The 19,038-nt window shown below is 41.1% G+C and overlaps 1 protein-coding gene across 1 annotated transcript in view; it reads right to left on the reverse strand.

Moving 5' to 3' along the window:
• The window catches only part of lrrc4ca (leucine rich repeat containing 4C, genome duplicate a), a 50,095-nt gene extending 34,306 nt beyond the window's left edge, over positions 1-15,789 (reverse strand). The window contains exon 1 of the mRNA XM_027023626.2: positions 14,175-15,789. The gene's annotated coding sequence lies outside the window, so the exon portion shown is untranslated. The remainder of the gene's footprint in view (positions 1-14,174) is intronic.
• Between the last annotated feature and the right edge of the window lie 3,249 nt (positions 15,790-19,038).

Here is a 19,038-nt window from a genome sequence, read left to right on the forward strand (position 1 = left end):
CTTGGAGTCTGCCAAGCAAAGATTAACAGGTCTGGCTGCCCAACTGAAAACAAGAAGGATAGAAACCAGGAGAATAAACAGATTGTTTTCCCATGAGCCATCCAAAGTGTACACTTGGTAGCAGGGTAACAGCACAAGAACAGTCCCACCAAAGCTATAGACTGAACAATAGCAACTACATGCAAATACATACAAAGCTGAATGGGAAGAACAAGATCCAGGCTATCAACACCCATTCTACCAGCCACCAGATACCCACTGGCATAATAAGCAGACCAAAGGAGGAAATAGAAGTCACTGACATCAAGACAAGGAAACTGCTCACAATGCATGGAGGGTTTCATCCCAAGCTGAGGGTTTCAAACAATAACCGGAAGGAGGGGGTCTGAGGACTAGTGAGCGTCAGGGACACTATCCAGGATGAGACAACCAAAATCCAGGAGTACACAAGGAAGATGGCCCTTAGTGATCATTACTTCTTAATGAGTACCTCAGACAGCATAAACCCAAGTGGGATGGAAATAGGGAGGAGTATGAACCATCGTGGACCATCATGAACCATCATGAACCATCATGGAACCATCAACCCTGCACAATATGCATCATTATCAAATAGCAGAAGTAGCTGATATAGAGAAAGCCTGGAAAAGGCTAGTTTGAAAGACAGCATGGAGGCACTAATGATGGCAGCAGAGGAACAAGCTCTGAATATGTGATCAACAGAAGCTGGGCTCTATCACAGCAGGCCAGACCCCAGATGCGGACTTGTAAATACGATCCAGCAGATAATAGTGGGATGCAAGATGCTAGCAGGCAGAAAGTACATAGAACACCATAACCAAGTGATTGGCACTGTACACAGAAACATTTGTACCAAGTACGGGCTGGAAATTCCAAGGTCAACGTGGGATGCACCAACAAAGCTTGTGGAGAATGACAGAGCTAAGATCCTGTGGGACTTCCAGATACACACTGACAAAATGGTAATGGCTAACCAACCAGACATAGTACTGATGAATAAAGAGCAGAAGAGGGCCGTAGTGATAGATGTAGCAATTCCAAGTGATCGCAACATCAGGAACAAGGAACACAAAAAGCTTGAGAAAAACCAAGGGCTGAGAGAAGAGCTATAAAAGATGGGAAAATTGAAGGCAACAGTGGTTCCTGTAGTAACTGGAGCACTAGGTGCTATGACCCCCAAACTCGGAGAACAGCTCCAGCAGATCCCAGGAACAACATCTGAGATCTTTGTTCAGAAGGGTTGAGTCCTGGGAACAGCTAAGATACTACACAGGACACGCAAGCTCCCAGGCCTCTGGTAGAGGACCTGAGCTCAAAGGAAAAGACTGCCTAGTGGAGGATGAGTGGGAAAGAGAGAAATTAAATGAAATGAAAGCGAGAGAGAATATGTATTTATCCTCATGAAAATTGTGTTATCTGATTTCACAAGTGAATATGCAGTGTGAAAAAAGAGAGAAAGAGGGAGTGAGGGAAAGCAAGCGAGCCATAGGCTGAGGCCTGTGCCTGTCTTGTGGTGGTTGGTTGAAAGGGCTGCTCAGAGAGCTGGAGCGTTGATGGGCATTGACAGCGCACAGCTGTGTGTCAATGCTGTATTGTTGGGCTTGAGTCCTAGAGGACTGATTAGCCCAGAAGAGCTTTATATAGGCAGAGAGCGAGAGAGAGAGAGCGAGTGAGCGAGAGAGAGAGAGAGAGAGAGAGAGAGAGAAAGAGAGAGAGAGAGTGATATTAGGTTGGGAAGGCTTTTTTTTTTTTGTTCCATAGAGACTCTTTACCTCATTGCGTTGAAGGAGCACACAAGCGTTTAGCAATCTGTCTCATAATTAATCATGCGTTCTAATCAGTCATGGCTGCCGGATGTGTGTGTGATAGATTCTCCATGCAGGTTCTTCAGATCCCACTCCAGCCTCCAGCTCTATGAAAGTCTGCAGTCATACTTCAAGCAGCCTTCTTTGCTTATCGAACCAAGGAGCCGCTCCATTACAATTCTCCTGAACACTGCCTAATGTATGGAAATATGGTCTGCAGTATGTAACACTGCATTCTAACCCATTTTTATCAGGCCTGTAATGGATGAATGTAATTATATGACAGAGTGGCCTAAATCTGCAATTAGACCAAGCTTTGGTCACTGCAGTAACAGCACAGTGCTCTGACAACAAGGCTAAAGCCAACAGTGAAATCTCCATCTGCTTGTATCCTGCTCCAGGAAAAGACAAAGTCTCTGTGTTGGGGCCAAACATGTAGATTTTGAAAGGAGGAACACAGCTGTAGCTGTAGTTGGATGGGTTAGTTTAGTTCTTGCCACTGCAAGCAAGTCTGGCTCAAGCCTATGCCACCAACTTCCTTAATGTTCTGCCTCAGCTAAGAATAGCATCTGTGCTATCCATGCCTGGGCTTTCTGGAGCACATGAGTGTGTCTATTGCTGTGTGCATGTTTGTGCATGTTTGTGCGTGTGTGTACATTCCTGTGTTTATCAGATAACATCCTTATTTCTTGCTGCTCCCATTACCTATGGAAAAGTGGCCGGGGTGTCACTGCCCTGTGGATCATGTACCTGACTTACTGTGAGGGGATTGGCTGGCTCACAGGATACAAAGACATGTGGACACATCGAATAAACAGCCCTCGACACCAATTACAGCACTCACGGCACAACATGTTGAGATTAGTTAGACACAAGTACTCATCATTAACCCAACGGGGAAAGGCAAATAAAGATAGGGGAAGGAATACACAGTTAAAAAAAAAGAGATAGATAGAGAGAGAGAGAGAGAGAGAGAGAGAGAGAGAGAGAGAGAGAGAGAGAAACAGAAGTGGCACAAAAATCATTTTAAAACACATACAACCTGCTGTTCATGTCTGCAGGCCATGACAGAATGGGAGGTAGGATGGAAGTGCAGTAAGGAGGAGGTTGGAGGAGTTGGCTGGCTCAGCCTGAGAAGCATCAGCATGGAAGCTTGTATGCATTTGACTCCAGGAGAGAGACCCCGAGGAAAGCGTTACCGTGTGTCCTCCCATGCTCCAGCCAGCATCGCTCATTCCAAGGAGGCCTCTGAATAGCTGGCCTGCGGTTTTTCCCCGAAGCAAGGAGTCTTTGGTAATAGTGCTGTGGAGGCCTGACAGGGTCCAAAGGGAAGGCAGAAGCACATGCCAATTACTTGACCTCTCCGGCTGCAAATAAAAGCAGACAGGAGCACAGCTCTGCCTAATGTAAAAATGCAAAGTCCCCAAAGGTGGTACTACACACTTACTGAGACACACATGCATGAGATGAACTGCATTTGCAATCTGTGTGGTATTTTTTTATATAACAGTTATTTGTGCTACTTTAAGGAGAGTGAGAGACTGTGTCTCTGCCGACACAGCACTGCATGGTGGGCGGAGGGTGTTTGATCCATGCTTTGGCTAAATGCCTCAGTGAAGTAAATAACAGTTCTGTGAGCATGATCTGTGCTAGATCTGTGAGTTAGCATGCTCTAACCTTTGATCTAGCTCCACATTATTATTTTTTTTATCAGACATATTTACTATGCCCAATACAACATTACAAACAATATTAAATGCAAAAACAAAATAAGAACACATGAAGTATACTCTGAGAGTTCACTTTCTAATTATACAAATCACCAGCAGATTTGTGCTTAGTGTGGTTTCACACAACCCTTTGGGGTAGTGGTGACTGTTATCAGGTTTCTCTGCTGAACACAGGCACCTGCACGGGCTGCAGATCTGCCACCTACTGTGCCTAAATGGCAGAACGAGACTCTGCAGGGCTTTTCATTGCCCGGAGGGAAAAATAAACCCTAGTTTGGTGGTGGTGGGTCGGTGGGTGCGATCCACATCCACACAGCCTTTTCTTGTGGTCCATTTCATTTTTGACACTTATGACCACACATTTCATAATATGAGGCTAAATTACATGACTTACATTTTCAGATTGATAGCTGCCATTCTTAAATAGATGCAACAAATGCCCCATGGACAAGGCCAAAGCCACACACTAGCTCTTAGGCCTCACCTTCAGCTCTCTGTCTTCATTAAGTTTCCAATTCTCTTTGCCATGAAACAAAATAAACACCTTTCTTTCAATGCATCATTGACTTTTCTTTGTAAGTACAAAGTTTGGGTTGGTGAAATTAAATCTAAAGGTTAATACAGGAATGTCTGAACAGCTTGGAATGAAAGCTACTGCACCGGATGTGATGAAATGACTGTGGGTTACAATGGTGAAGAAAGACAATGAAATCAGTCATTATAGTCTGTATTAGGTAACTTTGTGCCTGCTGGAAATGTGAGAAATTAGTACCAAAAGCATGAAATAAACAGTATGTATGAACAAAGCAATGAGTCTAATTTGCTTCCCTGCATTGTGCATTAGGCCTCTTGAAGTCACATAAGAGAATCACAAGTAAAGTTAATTGGAAGTGTTACGGATCTTTTATTTGAAGGTTTGACAGTGAGATTACTGATTTTGGTCCTCATATTAAGTGGAAGGCAGACAGTGGCCAGGAAATGGTGTCATCTAGCCTCACTGCACCAGGAGAGCAGACCCAGTACTCCTCTTCTGGGCAGACAAAGACTTTTCAAATACAAGATAGTAGTTTCATTCCAACAAATCACATCACTGCACAAACTGGACCCAAAACTGACAGAAAGACACTGGAGAATAGTCGTGCCATCATTCTTCTGTCAGGGGATTTTCCCACAACCAATCAGATTAGATTCAACTCAGTCTCAGTGGCAGAGCTTTTTCCTGACATAATTGTGGCATTCGTGATGTTTGAAATAAAGACGAGTCCATTTTAGCTCAATGCTGCCATAATTAGGCATCTTATCAATATTTCATTTCAAATTAATTGCCACCCACATCTCATTATGGGTAAAATATGGCCTACATTTGGATAGATACTGAGGACCCCCTCAGATCATAGTGATGGTCTCCCTACTGAAACATGTTACTGAGTGAAATTGGGGTCATATGCATATGTAGAGCAGGATTCTAGGAATTACTATTTTTGAAACTGACACAAATGTCTTGCAGATGAGCTTCTCTATCTTTGTCTGACTTCGCCTGTCTGTCCTTCCCCCTGCTCATCCATCAGTGTCTGTCTTCCTGTCCTCTCGCTCTTAAAGCCAGACTGTCATGTCGCCAGCATTAACAAACATTTACAGACCCAATGTCATATTCATTCATACCAACCAGCTTGTCTGACATTAAAAGGAGTGCAACCATTGGCCGCACAAATGCCTATGTGTCTCAAAGAGAAGACAGCCAGCAGATTTGGGTAAAATGCTCCAGGAACCCCTTTGGTGAGAGGCCTGGCAGGCAAACAGGACATGTGCCAACATGCATTGACACTCTAACATCATTTGCGTCTCCCACATCACTAACATCCTTCTGTTCAACCCAGTACACTCCTCATCCAGCAGGGGGCAGACTCAAATCAAAGAACTCCTGTGGAGGTTTGGTAGGGCAAGGCTCAGGTGAAGAAGGAGAGAGACCAGAAAAGAAAACAGGTAAGAGTGAGGGTTGGCTAGGGTAGTGTAGAATCTGCTGAAGCAACAAAATGGTATATCAAAAAAGGCAACAAGGACAATAAAATCTGGAATGTGTGTGTGTGTGTGTGTGTGTGTGTGTGTGTGTGTGTGTGTGTGTGTGTGTGTGTGCGTGCGTGCGTGCGTGCGTGCGTGTGTGTGTGTGTGAAACAGAGCGAGCGAGCGAGAGAGAGAGAGAGAGAGAGAGAGAGAGAGAGAGAGAATGGAAGAAAAAGTTGAGTGAGAAAGAAAAGGAGACAGAAAAGAAAAAGGGTGATACAAAATGACAAGCCAAGTGATGCAAGCAAGCAAACCAATCTACAGTGGAGTAAAAGAAGTGAGAGAAAAAATAACTTCTTTGTGAGAGAGGGAGAGAGTGAGAGAGAGGGAGAAACACTGATAGAGAGTATGTCAGGAGGAGGGAGACACAGGACTGAACACCGTGGCATGTGTCCACAATTGTAACACATCGTGGTCGTGTCTGAAGAGTACCCACAGGTCCTCAGGCCTAAGGGCACAATACCAGCAACCAGTGTGTGTCAGGAGTAGAAAAACGGTTTGCAAATGTGTGTGTTGAAGAGAGAAGCAGAGAGATATCAAGACAATTAATTATGCAGAACTCTTGATTTGACTGCTCGATGATTTAGTTTCCGAAGTGAAGAGGGAATTTGGAAGACAGGTACCAGAATGTTGACTGGCTGTCTGCACCTGAGCTGTTTATACAGAAAACCCACACCTGCTGCCCTGGAATATTCACACACATGCACACACACACACACACGCAACACACACAAGAGGGGCCCCTGCGCGGCCTTCAGCTACACACCATGTCACTCCACTCAATCACCAATGACTATCACAAGAACTAGACTCCAGAGGATTATACACACATCCATAAGGCTGACAGGCCAGGGTAACATGGTCTTTGTGTTCTCTCAGGAGTAGTCTTACAACACACACATCAGAAGGAAGCACCAAGATCACTACCCTTGAGTGAGCCAACTCTGATATCTCCTGTTATAGTGAACCACCTTCATCTTTTATTTGACAGGTACCAGCCATTCACTCTAATAACAAGTTAAATTATCCTTAGTCCAACAAAACTCTTTGAAATTTTCCTCGCTAATAATTACTCTGATACTCAAAATCATATGTGCTAAATGTTAAACCTGACATTGTGAGTACTCGGTGAATTACACATTTCTTAATTTATAACCAAGAAATTAATTTATGGCGGCTCAAATTATTCCATCTTTAACATTGTGTGGCATGTTTTGTTATTGTTCTTGTTATTGATCAGGAGAGGCTGAGTGTGAAAATATCATCCAGTCTTACTCTCATCCTTCCGGAGAGAGGGAGTAGTATAGGCTGTAGGAGGGCTTCCCGCTGAATGCTGAAAAAGCATGCTGGCATTGTGTTAATTTGTGCTGGTTTTGCAAACATTTTGCTTTGGCCCATCTTTTGCTAAACAATTTCTAAACAAATCTCTGCTGTTTCCTTTGCGACACAAAACAAAACAAGGCTGCCCTTTGGGTATACTTTGGTTAGTGCTGGTCTTACAATCACAAAAATAATGAATCCCTCCTCTTTCTCTATGATCTCTATTTAAGTATTAACTGTTGAGATGGTATGTGGTATGGCTTAGTAGCCTGAAACTGGGAATGTGGATATGTTGGAATTATGATTAAAGTAATTATCAGGGTGATTCATCAAAATGTGGGGCAACCTAAATGTATTTATTTACACTCATTACCAGACCTTATGACCTTATGACCTTATGACCATTCAGTGTTCTAGTCAAAATCATTCAGAATGAAATTGCTTGCTTTCTCTTTCTGGATAATCCTCCAAGATCCTCTCCCTTACGAACACTAACACTTTGTAAGTGTTATATACGGCTCATATAACTCGCTTTAAATGGCTTTGAATGAAGCTCCTTGCACCTGCTTATATGAGACTAGACTAGTGGCTTCACAGTGTCAGTACTCTGTAACACTCTTGGCAATTTGTTGCCTTCTTTTAACCTAATGAATGATGAGTGTCTGAATCAGCACAGATGAATGTCACGCAACACATTTAGATGACAGTTACCAGATGCTATATTAGCATTGTTTATTTGTGATATACTGATAATGAGTATATGGATATCTTGTTGATTGTATTTATTTGTTAGGGAACATGTAATTGGATGCAGGGTGTTTATAAGTGATTGAAAAGACTCTGATACAAAGTGTGACTGCTGAATTAACACACAGATGTAGCAAGGGAGCAAAATACAAAGATAAAGATACCTGATAAAGATGTATGTTAGAATGATATTGTACATAAATATCAGAAATATCATCATAAATATTATTATTGTTATTATTATTATTATTATTATTATTATTATTATTATTATTAGTTGCATTTATATAACGTCTTTCTTAAACTCAAATGAGATCTCATGTGATCATATAATCAGAAAAGCTTATCACTAACAAATAGCAATAATATATTTCAATAATAACAATAATAATATATTTAAATATATAGGTCCTTCATATTCATGGTTATTAAAATAGGTTAGCATTGTGCACATACCGATAATGCTTTCAATAGTCCTTATGACTCCTAAATAGTCCTTAAAATTCCATTTAAATTTAACCATTTGTTAATTTAACAGAATGTAACAGTACAAGACTTAAATTCAGTGAACTAGCAGCTGAACGTTGATGTCTGAGGCTCAGTAATGCCACAGTCCTGCTGCCTAGTGCTGGAGGCTATATATACCTATTTTATTACCTTATTATTAGGTAATAAAAGTATTACCTAATAGACCTTTTGACAAGTATTTCCCATAGACAGTTCACTTGACTAGCAGAAAAAGAGTTTTGCTGACTTTTGACTAGTCAAATGTTAACAAAGAAGTCAACTACATTAATGAAGTTAACGAATTCATTAGCCAACTCATGATGAGTTGACCTCACTGCTTTTTGCTGTATATTTGATGCATTCCTGAGCTTTCACAAAAATGTGGAAGAGAAATGTGAGAAGAGCAGCGCTTAAGACGGTGTGAAATCTCTGCAACGGTGACACTGTTCATGGGTAGCTCAAAGAGAACTGTAGAAAGTGCACTGATGAATCACACTGGTGATCAGAAAGGTACCTTAAAGAGCACACATTTCCAGGTTTTCAACAGGTCATCCATCCAGCTCACCCCAGCAGGCAATTCCTAAAGAAACGCTGCTCTCGCATCACATCTCCTGGTTCCAAATACACTATGCAAGGAACGGAAAAGAAGGTTCTGATGCATCTGATTGTGTTCGGCAGGCATGTAATGAAGGGGTGAGTGCATGTGTGTGTGTGTGTGTGTGTGTGTGTGTGTGTGTGTGTGTGTGTGTGTGTGTGTGTGTGTGTGTGTGTGTGTGTGTGTCAGTTACTTTTTATGAGCGGTGCAGAACTGAGCAGGCCGTCTGCATTGGACTGATCCAGTCATTATTTGAGTCTGAGTCTTTCTGTACTGGCCTTTTGTGGGAGGAAATTACATTAATGAACTCAGATAAGAACAATCAGCTCCAGCTGTGCTTTCTCTTTTTTCTTCTTGCTCAAATAACCTATTACATGCAGATTCGTCCTGCTCCCATCGTTAACGTTCTCACTCCTCCACTCTTTTTTGGCTTTCTGCATATTTTCTCTCTCTCACTCACTCTTTCTCCCACTCCGTTTCTCTTCCTCGCCGATGACAAGGGAACTTCACCTCCATTAAACAGGTGCTTTAGGAGGAGCAGGTGAGCAATGACATGTCACCTTCAACACAGCCTATTTTAACCTTTCAAATTAGCAGGTAGAATTAATATAGAGACCCACCACCATATCATATAAAACAGATGCCTCCCAGGTGTAGTTGAGCTATGGTTAGAGCTTATTCTGCATCGTTTTCAGCTGCACACACACACACACACACACACCCCACACACACACTACATGCCTAACATATTCTCTATAGCAGAGACTACTTCACATACAAACACATTCAACAGCAACATTTACCTCTGCTAAAGGTCTGCAATAAAGGATGGAAGATAAAAATAAGAGAGGACACGTAGGTCCAAACATGGACTGCTGATGTAATCTTGGGAATTACTCATGTGCCACGTGGAATTCAGGTCATTTACTTTAACGAAGTTTTGGAGTGGAATGAGAAGGCACCCACAATATTGAGTCATTAAATTGGTTTGGACTTAACTGGTTGTATGTCTGTGATGGCTGCACATACCCTTACACTGGAGGATTATGCTGGCCTTTTTTGAGCACTCTGCAGGTTCTCTAATAAAGGTTAAAAATGAGGATGAAGGAGTAGATGAAGATGGTTCTGGATTATTATGAAAACGCCTAACGAGTGCATGCCTGCAGGCAAACTGGGGATTTATTTGATTGAACCAGTCTCAAAATGCATGTGTTGTGACGATTCCTCATCCATGTTTGGCTGTATCAAAGTGGTGATGATAAGAGAGACTGGTACCAATGGCAAAGAGGTGAAAGTGCATAAGAGGAAAAGATTCAGAGAAATGTCTATCAGAATCATCAGAACGTTCGATTTACGATGTCCGGCAGAGTATTCCAAAAGATTAATGACACGAGGCAGAGTGCTGATTGATTGGGGCATCGACTGGGGGAATGTGCTGTGCTCATGCTACAGAAAAGGCTGCCAGAAGGAAGACCTCTCCAGAGGAACACTCTAACATTCAGACATTCGGGTCAGATAGAGAGATTAATGAGAGTCCACTGCATGTGCAGAGGCGTGCATGTGCGTGAGTGAGAGAGAGCAAGACAGAGAGAAAGGAAGAGCGAACGAGAGAGATGGCATGACTCTGTGTGCATGTGCGTGGGGTCCATATGTAATTATGAGCATGTGTGCATGTGTGTGTATTTGTGAAAGGAGTGGGTGAACATGGGGACCGTTATATTTGTGGGTATGTAGATGACATATGATAGCATGTTAAACAGAGAATGATGGCTGGTTCCTTCTCTTCTAAGGATTAAGGGCTGGTGACAGCTCCAACTGATGAAGATACCCCTTCTTTCCCACTCTGAACATAGATTCTTCCAGCACTGGGAGCTGTAGTGTGGACATTTACCTTTCGGTGTTGGCATTTCCCATGCATGCAACAGCATTTCCATTAGAACATACTACCCATACTGTTCAGCTGCACTAAACAATGTACACATATGTCTCTGCATATATATTCCTAGAATTTTCTTCTAATGATAACAAATATGCATTCCTTCCACATAATCTCACCTCCAGACTTCTGTGGGTCCAGTCTTAGGAAAAAGTCCTCAATGTTATACCATATGGGGTGGAGATTATGGCACAGAGGAAGGTAGATAACATGGATCTCCCTCTGTGTTTAATTTCCCCATCATGCTGAATCAAATCCCCTGGGAAAATGCATACCCTGAGGAGATGGAAAATTGATGGGCGGTTTCCATTATTGATAGACATTTGCGGCGGTTTAAGGCATGAATACTCAAGATTGCCTAAGATGGGTTTTACACAGGCTAATCTATCCTTTTGTTTTTAACAGGGGGTGTCCAATGTGTTAGAAAAAAGAACCTCGTGGTCTTGCTTTGAACCCTTAAAATGTCTGAGGAAATTCCAGGGTGCAGAAGGTATGTGCACTGACAGCTCTTGTTTGTCTAAATGAATGATAGCCTTATGCTATAGGTGTGTTCTTTCTGCTTGACAAGTTCATTAATTTTCTGTGCAAAATGGTATCAGACACACACACAGCCAGACATATGGACATACACACTAATAGATGGATGCAACATGCCATACATTTTCGAGACAAAAAGATATAAAAACAGCCTTCTGTAAGAGAGACACTCCCACTATGTAGATGGTGAACTTGTGTGCCTGTTAATATCCATGCTGCACCTGCTTTGCTGCAGTCTGCAAATGGCCCAAGAGGCTCTGGGGACTCCACTAGTGTCATGTTTGAAGAGTGAAATAAACAGGCACAGAGGTGCCTATCGTTTCCAGGAATTTACCACAATTCACTGCTAATCTATTTTTATACCTTTGCAGCCTTCTTTACTCTGAGTTTCATTATTTCACCATTTCCTTCATCCTCAGTATGAGACTCTGTGGTCATACCATATCCAAATGTGCCACAGTCCACACCAGGGGTAAACATGGCTGTTGAAAATAAGGGTCTGGTGCATGCACAGGCTAAAGCAAAGCCAGGCGAGAAAGTTGGGGAGATGTGGAGAATAAATAATGGAGTGTCTCTATGCAGACATGAATCACTCTGCATCATTCACCAACAAACAAATGTCATCTTTCTGATCAGCCCTGCAGATTCATCATGTGCGAACCCCTGACAGGGGAAGAACATAAAATGAGCAGCCTAATTCATCTCCCCAAGGCAACACCACTCCATCATTCCACTGCTCCTCTGCACATTGTGTGGTGAAAGAAGAAGAATCACTCGTTCACCTTAGGGAATAGGATCCATGTGTTTTCAGGTGCAGGAGATGCTGTATTAATGAATGCAGTGTTTGTGGCTTTAATTTAACCAAGAGAAAACTGCAGCACTGCTGACTTTAGTATATTTTTCTCACTATCTGAATTTTGCAGGCTTTACTGTAGTGGAGTTTAAATAATTGCAGTTACATAACATAGCAAAGATATTATACGCTCAGTATGTTGACAGGTAAAAAAACATCAGCGAATGGTTCCAGCTAGATACAGAATATCTCATTTTCTACTCTTGTAAATCTCAGACTCTGATGAAGACTGTTTATGTACATTAGCTATTCACAACTTAACAGCCATTCACAGCTTGACCCCTCCATGGGTTCCTTACAATGACAGATATTACATGGATATAAAGATGTCCTTTTCATGATCAGAGTAATGAATGGATACAAATCCACTCTGCACACATGACCCACGTACCTGGAAGCCTCTAAAAGAAGGAGTGCCTGAACTGACACAGCCTTGTAAGCTTCAGGATGGGCATTATGCCAACAGGAAGCTCTCACTAAGGGATGACAGTGTGTGGGTGGGTGTGATTTGGCTGTTTCGAGAAGACAAAATGGAGTATTTTCACTGGACTGATGGAAGTAGTTCACTCACTACACATACACACTGCCTGTAATTAACTTGCCTCAGCCTTCATGGAACCTAAAATTACCATTTCTAATTTACTACATGACCTCAAAAAGGGCAATGCAAAAGAACTTCTTTGAATTAGATTTGTGAGGGGCCTGCATATTCATTAAGACAGCACAGAGAACCACAGAAAAAAAACCAAGACTGTTTTGGAGGAAATCATGCACTTTTTAGGAGAAAGTCAGGAATGAGCAAACCCAATTAGTTAATACAAATGTTGTAGTACACAAAGACTCTTGTACGTTTATCTATGAAAGATTACTGTTGCCATGAGACAACTGACCTATAAAGCCTATAAGTGCCTCACTCTGAAAACATTGCAGAATGTGAATTAAAATGTATAGGTATGCATAAATCCCAAACTCTTTCTGTAAATAGTTTTTATGCCTTTTCTAGAAAGATGAACTTGTGACTAAGTGAAAGTGTATTATGGAATAAGGTGTGAGGCATAAGATGCATTCTATCAGTATAGGCCTTATCATCATGGATACAAATATTAAATATGATTCATAAATGAACTATCTTGATTTATTTATATGTGTCCAAATTAATGAAAACTATCAATATATACTGCCAATATAAATTACAACCATAAATAAACAATTATTAGATCAAAGATGGTTAACTCAATTAATTAAGTTACTCTTGTAAGAATGAACATTTAATATACATATTTTGTGTCTCTTCTGTAGGTGACACCGCGTGCTATCCATTGGATTTAGGCACTGATATCAGCACCACGGGGTTATGGACAGCTCCCGAAGTGTGGCCCTGCTCTTTTTATACTCCTCACTGAAAAGATGTTTTGCGCTTAATACACATTTTGAATTAACAAAGGTAAAGAAAGGTAAATGTTGCAGTAAATTGCAAGGTTAGCTTGAGATATGCTTACATAAATTCAAAAAGCATTGTTTTAATCACTTTATGTTTAAGTATGGTATTGGTACCAAATTCAGAATATCTGCGATATCAACGTTTTCAGCTAAACTGAACACCTGTTAATTTTAAGCGGATTTCATATACCGTCTAACATCCGACTCAAACAAATAATATGCAGTAGACTGCATCTCGATCCGGCAAGAAACCAAGCCATGTTGGCAGACACACAGAGAGAGAGAGAGAGAGAGAGAGAGAGAGAGAGAGAGAGAGAGAGAGAGAGAGAGAGAGAGAGAGAGAGAGAGAGAGAGAGATTTAAATAAAATATGAGTTAGCCTAATAGCCACAATGTACAGGTGGTCATCGTCTTTTTATATTTGTGATGCACACGTATATCTGTGATAAGTTATATTATATTAAACATCCGTTGTTACTAATATAGGATGTGAAGCAACAAAGCAACATTCCGAAATAGGATTTTGAACCATTTCTGCTAAACGCCACATCGCAATAGTGACGCGATGGCAGTAAAAGGTCTAAAAAGTAGCCCTCGACGTACTGAAATGATTGATTACTTACTTTTCTCGAAGCTCAAATACAGAAGTAGCTCAAATTGGAGTCAAATATAGGGAGCGTGACCGTCAGCTCCCTCCCCACGACAACTGCACCGAAACTCCATCCGCAATTTTCATGCAATTTTGCACGATCCAAGGGAACAGTTCTTTAACGTGTAGGTCTGAGGCTATTCATTGAGCTCACACCGCGTTTTCGGAAATTCCTTCAGAAATTCCTTCAACCAGCTCTGAAATCATGAAATGTTTAGAGCTGAAATATGTGTATCCATAATCTGTTCAGTATACTTTCTCCATTAGACATAAAACTGACACGCACAGGTGCCTCTAGACGAGATTTCGATGCCGTGCGAAACCTTGCCGTGTTAACCGGACATCTTTCTATCCATCGTTGCATCTATAGCTATTTCTTTTTCATCTAACATTGAATCGAAATTAATTCAGTTTTTCCTTGGCTGATGTCCCGGTCTTCACTCGCTTTACTTAATTATCTGCATTGTTGTTTTCACACACAATCAAAACATTTTAGTCTTATTCCTGAGACCGACTGTTCTCTGCATATCCCGTCGTATTCTTCATCAGAACATAAATGTAAATGATTGTGGATATTTTATTCCATCGTAATGGGTTAAGATGGAACTTTTCTTCTCCCTCTCTTCGCCCTAAACGCGGAGAATCTGATTAGGTTTCTACTCACAGCCCAGTGCGGATTTCAAGACGCTTATTTCCTTTAAATGTTGTTACGTCCTCAGGAATGCTTCTCCGGGTTAGGCATGTTTGAGAACATCAAAAAGAAAAGGTACATTTTAACAAATCACTTCTGTGTTTCTAAGCAATTCCTTTCGAAACCTAGTTGATACAAGACCCACAGCGCCTTCCACAAACACATCCCAAAAGCTACATCTGAATAACGCGTTCAGAGTCAGATGTCCTCGTCCTTTTTACTTCTCAACCAACTGTATGAGAACCGTTGTTGAAAGAAGTCATAGTGTATGGTTCCTTTTGAGAATAATATAAACTTGTTGGATTTGCATATGATGCATTCATCTAAGGGTACATCCACCAGTCATCCGCCAAGCGCTCGTCGCTAACTCATCGCATCCAGTCGCTCATTTCAGCGTTTCAAAGACAAGTCGGTCGTTCTGGTGCAAGGTATCCACTGATACACACAGCGGGGTATGCCACAAACATCCGAACAGTAGCAATGGCTCTCCCTTCATTCCATGTCGACTCTCACAGTGCAATGAGATTATGCAGAATGAAGAAATATTTGAGGAAAAACGTCACAAGTATAAAATCCTTTGGACAGGAAAACCTTGGGTAAAGATTTGCACATTAACACGCACCTCCACTAGTTGTGTTCAACTGTTCCTGCACTACGTATACGAGTCCACTTCCTCACGCCTGTAAGACGTAGGAGGACATTTATTCTGTACACCGTGACTTCTTGTACGCCACAGATTTCGCTCACGGCCCCGCAAGTAACGCTTAAGGATCTAGTATCATTCTGTAATGTGCATAGAGTCCTTATTTCGGTTTCTTCTTATATAACAATTCACTCACCAGCGTCTCGGATAGGTGAAATATAATTATCCAATTACCTCCTATCAGCCTACTACTGATTGGTCAATAACAATAACCCTGAACGCCATGAGAGTATCTGCCCGGGGAGTCATGTGGAAATGTGAACGCGTGTTTCGCGGTTCCGGTGCCTGCTAGACTGTGTGTGTGTGTGTGTGTGTGTGTGTGTGTGTGCGCGCGCGCACGTGGGGAGAGAGAGAGCGAGAGAGCGCGAGAGAGAGAGAGAGAGAGAGAGAGAGAGAGAGAGAGAGAGAGAGAGAGAGAGAGAGAGATTCTCCGCAGCTTTCTGTCTATGGCAAAAGGGACACGACTGCCATCTACTGACTCTCTTGAGCCCATCTTGACTTCTTCAACCCAAGAACACCTAAACCGTACAGGCACAGGGGTGCGCTCTGACTGACAAGAAAACCCGACTGTCATTTCTAAACACGAAATCGTGTCACGAACTATGGACTATATTCAGGTAGCTACTCTTAAGTTCCTTTTAACACAAGCCACCTTAAAATTACAACAGATCACAATGCAAACAATTTGTGGAGGAATGACGTGGATGGATGTCTGAATGTCGGAATTAATTAATAAGCACTGGCAAAACTAGAAAATGACCGTCAATAAGGATGCTTCACAAATTGCTAGATTAAAGATCTTTTCTGATGTTCAAAGTCACTTCTACCCTCATGCTGTCTAAATGGTCAGAGATGAAGATACGGTAGTCAAATGTATGGCCGTTGAGGTGATTTTTGTGCTTGAGCTGTATTCCCACCCTTTATGCAGAATGTGCATCCTATTCATCCACGCTGCTCATCATGTGTCTGCCTGAGCTGCTGTCTCGCTGTCTATCATGCATAGGCTACATCAGCTTAATATTGACGGAAAGCAGCTCCTCCTCGCTTGCTGTCCGACCCAGACGTTCTAATTGTTTGACGTTAAAGGGCAGGTCCGTATGTCTGACTGACAACTGCAGGCCCTTAAAGAAAGCCAAAGAAATGCAAAGTATTCTAATGGCAGGCACACGTGTTTACATCAAGCCACAGGCCTGACTGACTACTTCAAACGCAGAAAGCTCTTTGTTTAGCCTGTTAATCAAGACATAGATTCAGCTTTGGTGTGTGATGCAGATCAGCAGAACACTGAATAAATTCATCAAAGGAGTATGTTGGATACTAGTGGCCTCAAATCTAAATCCAATCTTTTTTATCACTGGTATAATCACTGGTGGTTAATGGTATCGGAGAGACTGGTAAATATGCATTACCTTGTCCTGAAGGAGTTGTCCTGTCACAAGGATAGATAGATAGATTAATTACTGTAACATTCATGTGAAAGCTGTTTAGCAACATTGGCTCATAGGTTCTCTTCAACAGCTTAAGTTTGAATTATGTGTCCAATGCATGATAGAAAGTAATCTGGATTTAAAGCTGTCTCTTTTTTATGACTGTCCAGTGAGCCTCTTGTGACTATTTTACTTTACCTTGAATGTTATTTTTATTGGTAAGAGTTCTCTCAATAGCCATAATGTCAGTCTTAAAGCAAACATTGATTTGTGTTCTGACAAACAGGAGGCTTGGTGATTGACATAATATTTCACTACTAAAACATCAAACAATCAAACTCAGTCTAAAGTGGAGTATCAGATTGATCCTTGGGCTAGAGCATCAGTCTTTTACTATTACAGTCAGAGGACTAAAAACAGGTGTTAATCATATTCTGTACACTAAGCATCACATTGCTGAGCTTTATTTTTCCTTATGTCTTAAATTCTTTAACATGTGGAATATTGTTTCACAGCACTTTTACAATTCAAATGCTGTTTGGAGAGCCACATGAGGCCTTGGAGCAATGAACAGTTTTGGCTTGGGATGCGTGCTAGAAGCCTCTGGGCAACATTAAAGAAGCAGCTAGCGGAAAGACCTACACAATGTAAAGGGTAAGGTAGGAAGAAACACTAAAAACTGAAAAAACAACGACTTTAACCTGAGTAAATATGAAAATACCACTCTTACACCTTAAATAAAAATGCTTCCGTGTCCTTCCATCTGTGTTGGAAAGTGTTGCTGTGTCCTTGAGCAGGAGACCAAGGGTCCTACAGACTCTGCATGGGGTACCATAAATCTTCTATGTCCTCCAGTTCTTGTGCCCTTTTGTCTGTTTTGGGACCTGTTTGGAGGGTCAAACATCACACTAAACAATAGCTACAGTAGTGATGAGCCACAGTATGGAGTCAGCATCAAAGGCTCTACTGGAAAGTTAACAATGTCATTATCTGACCGACAGGCCCTGGCTTTAGTGCCCATAAAATGTCTTTTGGCATTGGATTCAACAGAAACAAAGTATGTTGACAGTAGAAAAGAGCAATTCTGCAGCATGTTTGAAAGATATTATGATTTTTGTATCTTTTGATACAATACGATTTTGGCAAAATCTTGCTTATTTGCTGCTAATGAGAACAGATATTCTGTCATCTGTACAAATGTGAACAATTATGCATTCAGATCACATCAGTGTGAAGGCGCATGTATGACTGTTGTACTGTTAATTATTTCACCCATTGATGTAAGACTGTGTATTAAGGACAGAAATGTGTTATTCACACTTATAATTATGAAGCCAATACAGGACAAACCTCTATCAGCCCCTCATTTCATGTTACATTATGCACTTACATAAAAAACACATTGAAGATGAAATATCAGGAGAGAACTTTTGAAGGAAATATAAAATATCTCAGCATCACTTATCCAAATATGTTTTCAGAATTTCTCTATTGGCCATATGTTGTTTTGTTGTTGTTTTTTCTGGGGTTTTTAATGTTTTTGTATACTCATTTATATATTTTTTTGTATATCATAATATATGCTGTGGGAAAGCAGTACTAAGGAAAGTGGAGTCCCTCTGTGTTGGTGGACTATTGTTGGACACTGAAGAGAGACGTTCCTGAGGCCAAATATAGGCAAAAATCATATAACTCTACATATTAGAAGTATTGCAAATGTAATAAAAGCTTTATTTATTAATGTAAAATATACTTAAATAGACTTATTGTACAATTGAATTGCTCTGTCACTTAAAAACCATGCGTAATAGAAAAGGTCTAAAAACATATTCAAATTCAAAGGAAAAATATGCTATAAAGTCCACTAAATTTAGTTTGTAGGACAAATAAATTAATATTGTTCTTGCCAAGCTTTATGACCATATTTGCCATCCTGTTTAATCTCCTTTTTGATTCAGTCTAACCTTTCACTTTACTTCTGACCCAGAGGATCTGTGGCTGAAAAACACTCAATATT

The sequence above is a fragment of the Electrophorus electricus genome, chromosome 2 (genome assembly GCF_013358815.1).
Source record: "Electrophorus electricus isolate fEleEle1 chromosome 2, fEleEle1.pri, whole genome shotgun sequence".
Classification (NCBI taxonomy): domain Eukaryota; kingdom Metazoa; phylum Chordata; class Actinopteri; order Gymnotiformes; family Gymnotidae; genus Electrophorus; species Electrophorus electricus.